Below are 7,039 nucleotides of genomic sequence, written 5' to 3'. Positions count from 1 at the left end.
ACTGGGGTAGATACACTCAGACATTTGGGAAGGGGAAGGAATGACAGAGTCTTTGGCTTAAAAAGGCTGGAAGCTTGCCAGACATTGACCAAGAAAGTGTCACAGCAAGCCAGGGAGGTCTGTGGGAAGCAGCTTTTGGCCAGTGGTACCCAAGCAGCACAATGATACAATAGCTTTCAGGCAGAATTTATCACGTATGTGGAAGAGAGAAAGGATGCAAGTCGTAAAGAATGAAGAACTAAAATACCTACTTCTTACAGGTCTGTGGAGTAGAAATGAATAACACTTCAGGGCTAGGACTAGAAGAGACCTGAAACTTATTCTTTCCTCAGGCCCCAGGTTGACTGGCTTAGATGTAGTTTACGGCCCTGGGTCTACAAGCCAGTAGCTTCTGGGTAATGCAGAATGTGAAACGTCCAGTGAATACCATGGTCCTATGCCCATTGCTACACCTTCTGGGCTGTACAGTGAGTCCCGTGGTCTAATGTGATGAGATCAAAAGTCAGTAGATCAAACACTCAACAAGTCTTTGGGATAGTGGTATTGGCCAAGGCCCTGCAGCCAGGACACGTAACCCCACACCTGAAATATGTGTCAGTCCCAGTAAGATGAATTGCTTCCCCTTTCATGATAGAAGAGATCCAATATAATTGAATTGCCACAAAGTGGCTGGTAAGTCTGCTCAAAAAGAGGGCACCATGTTGAGGGCCCCAAATTTGTCTTTGTTGCTGGAAAGTGGGACCTTCAGCAGTGAACGGGGCTAGCTCATCCTTGGTCAAGGCAGGAGCTCTATCCCTGCCACACAGCTTCTCCATTTACGAGCCCATTGTGCCAAAACTGTGGTGGGCAGTCACAGAGGCTCACTGATGAACTGGTTGAGTCATTCTGTCTCCTTGGTTGCTCAGTGACTCTTCCATGATGGATGCTCTCTGGTAGGCATTACCATGTCATGCAGATTCTCATACTTTGTGGCCATTCCCACTGGTCCACACACATACCCATTTCCCCCAGGCCTCCTTGTCCCCAATCTTCCAGTTATTATCCTTCCAGTTTCCTGTTTAACCAGCCAAGCCATTTGCTGCAGCCCATCTGTCTGTAGTTATTCTCACCTTAGGCCTCTTTCCTTGTCCACCAAGGGGCTCACCAGGTGCGATGCCCAAAGCACCTTTGGGAAGATGGCTCCTCGTTATTGTCCTTCAGGGCCACTCCTGAACGAGGACATAGTGCAACTCTTTCCTTTTCAACTTCTGCCCACATACCAAATGTACCCATCTGTTGAGTTGAGCTTGGTCTTTTTTCTCCTTGTTAGCTGGTCACAAGGTTAGCTCCAATGCAGTCACATGTATGAGCTGAAGGAGAGGTGCTACTGTAACATGAGGGCCTTAAACATGTTTGTGTCTGATTCCTGCTGTACCATCTTACATGGATTGCAGTTGAGCCCATCTCACCTTATGACTGGGTGGGTCTGACAGAACCTCACTTGTGGTGGGCGATTCTAGCTGAAGGGTCACAATGTCCCAGTGTAAGGTGCTCCATGTCTACCAGGGCCCACACCAGAAACAGATTTGCAAATGGTGATTAACTCTGCACTGCAGACTGAGCAGTCTTGCTCCAGAACTTGAAGGTGTCTAGGTTGTGATGCTGTCCCTGGGGCTTGCCATAAACTCCACGTGGCATGTTTTCCCACCACAAGGTCTTCAAGTCATATGGCCCAAGAGGCAGAGCTACTTGCCACCAAGCCTGGACCTGCTATAGAGCCCTTTTCTGCCCTGGGACTCAGTTACAGTTGGCAGCTTTTCATGTCACTCAGAAAATGGGGTAGGGGAATATTCCCAAGTATAATATATGCTGACTCTAGAACTTTCAGTGGTCTACCAGGTATCTTGCGTACTTCACAATGGTGGAAGGTTCAGGATACAATGATGTGTAGGGATGTCCCAACATCCCCCAGCTCACTGAATCCCTAAAAACTTCACTAATGTGGTGGGTTCCTGGAACTTGACAGTTAATCTCCTATCTTCTGGAGCCCTTGAATTCCCATTCTCTAGAGCCGTGTCTTGTTCATTCGGTCCCATGAACACTATTTCATTGATACAGTGGACCAACGTGAAGCCCAGATCGTCCCAGTTCCTTCAGACTATATTTTGGGGTAGGTCATAAATGTATATTGTTTTCTGCCTCACATAAAAGTGAACTGTTGGGTGGTGCGACGGTGGCTCAGCAGGCAGAATTCTCACCTGCCGTGCCAGAGACCCAGGTTTGATTCCTGGTGCCCGCCCATGCAAAAAAACAAAACAAACACACACACACAAACACAACTGTTTTTGAACTGTTTCTGGCCCTCTTTCCTCTTAGGATGGAAACCTTAGATACATGGTTGCATTTCTTTAACTTGAGGCTGTGTCAATCTGATCCAGCAAAAAATACCATATCTAACACAGCAAATGCCGTTGGGACTACTGTTTGGCTGAAGTTTGTGGGAGTCCGCCATTATACTTTAGGATCTGTCTGGGTTTTGTAGGGGGTCAGGTTAGTGAATTAATGGGGATAAATGGTAACCACCACCTTTGAGTCCTTTGGAACTTACACAGAGATCTGTGAACAAAGTATTCCTAGCCCCATTTCGCAGATAAAGAAACCAAAGCTTAGCAAGTTATACAGTTTACTTATTGTAAAACTTTTTGTCAAATCTGTTTGATTGACAAGCTTTTGCTTTAATCACTAAGCTACGCAGCCAATAATCATAGAGTTATAAAAAGAAAAGCAGCCTATTGGCAGCATGTCCACACCCTCTTGGGTGCTTTTTGTAGAAGCTTTACTAACAAGCCTAGCTTTGGAATCAAAGGGGGCCAATTCTGTCTTATTTCTTAAGAGTGGAAAGTCAAAGTCAGTAAGAGAAAAGTTCTATAAGCTTTTATTCCTGGCAGTTTTTGGATGAGCTTTATTTCCTAAGCCACATGCCAGGATGTTTGCTCATTTGATTTTTCCAGGCTCGTAATGGAAAAAAAAAAAAAAAAAGAGGAAAATGAGTTGCCACCCAAAATAAAAACATTCCTTTCCATATGGAACAATGTGGCATGAGGTTGCTGAGAGCTGGCAGTGAATTACCCTGTGCAAATGCTGAAGCAGGCCAAGGTACAGCTATAGTCCATCTGTTTTAGAGTTTGTCATCTCATGGATCTTCTTTCTCATCTATACAATGGGAATAATTGTATCTACCCCCTGGGGTTGCTGCATCTTGCTCATTTCTGAGTCTCTAAATTACCTGGCACAAAGTAACTTTTGTTGAATATATTCTGAATGAATGAATGAATTTTGAGGACTAAAGGGGAAGACAGTGCACGGTGGCAGTTTGACATTATATGTCAAAAGCTTGAAAAATCTGTCTTTTGACCCAGCACTTCCATTTGTGAGACTTAATCCTAATAATTTTAATAATTAGGATAATGAATAATCATGCTCATCTTCATTATTCAGATAACAAGTAAAGCTGCACCAAAGATTTAGCTACGAGAACGCTCCTAGAAAAACAACTTGAATGTCCCACCATTTTTTGTGTGAGAAATATATATGTGGGACACAGAGAATCTATAAGGTGAGACACTAAAACAACATGAAGGATTGTTGGGGGACCAGAAGTATCAGCATCGCCTGAGAACTTGTTACAATAGTAAATTCTCAAGCCCCATTCCCATATCTACTGAATCAAAAGCTCTGGGACTGGGACCGAGCAATCTATGTTTTAACAGATTGCCTAGGAGATGCTAATACATGTTAAAATTTGGGGACCACTGTCCTAAGATGTCACTGGAAAGTGTTTCTTTGTGAGTCGTATGGGTATTCTAATAGTCTTTTCCTAGAGTGAGCACACATTGTTTCTGATAGAAGAAAAATACCCAATAAAAGAAAACAAATTAAGAAGAAAAAGTAAACTCCAAATGAAAGGGGGGAAAAATATGGAAAAATAAAAGTTATGAAAACAATAAAAGCATTCCCATCCCCCTAGCATGGCTACTGCTTTCTCTTCCCCCACCTTGACTCCACCATCACACTAATGAGATGACTTGCAAGCTTTATTAGTGTACAGGCCAATTTTGGCAGCTTTTTTTTTTTTTCTATTTACTGTTATACAGCAGCATTTCCCATGATGCCACAGTCTTCAGAATCATCATTTTTAATGGAGCCATTACTGTTACTTAATATGTTTATTCCGTTTATCACTTAACTGTTCCCCCTTGTTACAAATTTTTCGCCTTCGTAAATAATACTGCCATCAATATCTGCACATACACCTTTTCCCAAATTTCTAATTATGCCCTTAAGATGGGTTCCCAGAAATGGGATTGCTGGATCTAAGAGTAGGAACATTTTTACAGCTCTTGCTAGGTGTTGCCAAGCTTCTCTCCCAGAGGCCCTACCAGTTTACGCCGCCACTAGCTTTGAACGAGACTGCCAGTTTCCAAGCCGTCTCCGAGGTGGGGGGGGGGGCATTATGATTTAAAGTTGTTTGCTAATTTAATGGAGAAAACAAGTTACCTCCCTGTTGTTTCAAATGTCCTTTCTTTGGTGATTAGGAAACAAAAAAAAGTCAATATTTCTTTCTTTGTAAATTGGGCTGGGGAGGAAATTTCTGGACTTCTTTGGATGTAGTTTTGCCTCCAAACTCTTGATGTGATTTAAGCTCTCTGAGCTTCCGTCTCTTCATCTGCAAAATGGAGTCATATCAGCGTGATTGTGAGATCAAGTCAGGTAAGTATGGGAAAGCTCTTTTTAACAGTGGATTCTGCATGTATTCATTATCATTACACCCTCATCCTCAAACTTACTGAGTCACCTATTCATTATAAAACATTCCATTTTTATTAAGAATCTGGAAAATTCTCACTGCTTCCCAAATCTTGAAAGCCCTCTTCCCTCTTCTTTTTTTCTTTCTTTTTTTTTTTTGAAACTTGGTGTCTCAGAAAGCTGCAGACAAAGTCCCCTTTATTCATTCCTCAGTTTCCTCTGTTTTTTGAGGGAAGCTGCCAGAGAGGAAACTCTAATGAGACGTTGTTTGGGTCCTTAAGAAGAAGGGCTCTCAGTCAAGGCCTGTGGGAGTCACTATTACCTGACCCTGGAGAGAGAAGAAAGCTCAGCGATGGGAGGGCACCGCCTCCCCGGCTTTGCAGACCCATCTTGGCTTTTGGGAGAAGAGCCCCCCCCCACCTCCGCACTCAACCACGAAAGGTCAGAAGAGACGCTGAGACCCAAAAGAGACGCTCCAGGGGTCAGAGCAGACCCCATGCCCACCTGGCAGGTAAAGGAGCCAAAATCCATCAGTTAACGATGCTGAGGAGCGTCTCCCCATAATGTTTTTATCCGTTGCTAGGAAACCTCGCGTCTCTGCTGCTTATTGGTTAGCGCCCCCTCTTGTGTTCCTACGTTGCATTAGCATCTCTAGCTGAGCAAAGATCAAAGATGACATTTTGTTTTTTAGTTAACACTTTATTTAAATCACTTTTATTTTGGAATACAGAAACGTATTTGAAAGGAAGAAAAAACAAACTCTAAGTGGGAGTTAGAGGGGGGGGAAAACGTTACACCCAGCTTGACAAATAGTTATAAAGTAAACCTCCCTATAACCATCAGCCGAGCAAAGAAATAGAACACTGTCATCCCTTCAGATTTCTCAGGACCTCTGAGGTATCCCTCCTCCCTTTTCTTTATGGTTTTATTTACCTGTACATGTAATCTATTTATTTATTTATTTTTTAACATCGGCAGGCACCGGGAATCAAACCCGGGTCTCTGGTATGGTAGGCGAGAACTCTGCCTGCTGAGCCACGTGGCCGGCCCTGTACATGTGATCTTAAACACTCTGTGTTTTGCCTCTTTGGGAGCTTTGTAAAAAACCACATCGTCTTATTCAATATTACATTTGTAAGGTTCATCTATATTGTTATGTGCAAATGTAGTGCATTCAATTTCACAGCTGCATAATATTCCAGTATATGCCGTACCACAATTTATTTATCCATTCTCCTCTGGATGGACATTTGGGCTGTCTCCATATTAGGGCGAGTTTGAACGCGAACATTCTTATACATGTGTCTTGTTGCACATACGCATGTATTTCTCCAGCCTTTGTATCTAGGAGTGGAATTACTGGACCACAGAGCATGTCTATCTCTGATTTTTCTAAATATTGCCAAACAATTTTCCAAAGCGGTTGAACAAATCAATGTCCAGTTCCACGCAGCAGCACTCCAGGGGGCCAAAGTTCATATTGTCAGTCCCGAATTTTTGCCAATCCGGTGAGTGTACAGCGGTATTGCATTTTAATTTTAATTCGCATTCTTAACAAGGAAAGAGATTAGGCAGGTTTTCATATGTTTGCTGACAAATTGGGTCTCATCTCATTGGAAGTGTCTATTAAAATGCTTTGTCCATTTTCTTTTGGATTGTCTGTGTTTGTAGCAGACCTCTAGAGCCTGCTCTTTAACCACTTCTGATTTCAACAGCTGATGCAGAGGACAAAGTGTTTTTTTTCCCTTCACTTTTTATTTGGACATAATTTCAGGCTTACAGAAAAGCGGCAAGAATAGAACAAGTCATTCCCATATCTCCTTCACCATACTCCCAAATGTTAACATGTTTTCACAAAAATTTTAGCCTTTTCTCTATAGGTATCTTTTTTTCTGAATCTAAGAGCAAGTTGTAAACATGATGCCTCTTTACTCTCAATCCTTTAGTATCTCCTAAAAGCCATGATGGTCTCTTGTCTAACCATAATATATTGAACCAAATCAGGAAACTAACACTGACACTCTAACAGTGTCTTATCTGCAGAACGTATCTGATTTTGCTTATCGACCACATAATGTTCTCAATAGCTCAAGAAAATCCACTATCGTGTGTTACATTCATTTGTTATATCCCTTTAGCATCTGTAATACCTCCTCTATCATTATTCGTCTTGCATGCCATTGACAGTTTTGAAGGATCAGTGTTTCTGTAAATTGTCCCTCCACCTTGTCTGATGTTTCCTTGTGATCAGATT

This window comes from Tamandua tetradactyla, chromosome 9, assembly GCF_023851605.1.
Source record: "Tamandua tetradactyla isolate mTamTet1 chromosome 9, mTamTet1.pri, whole genome shotgun sequence".
In the NCBI taxonomy this organism is placed as follows: domain Eukaryota; kingdom Metazoa; phylum Chordata; class Mammalia; order Pilosa; family Myrmecophagidae; genus Tamandua; species Tamandua tetradactyla.
The sequence above is the reverse complement of the archived record's forward strand: the minus strand, read 5'-3'. Positions refer to the sequence as shown.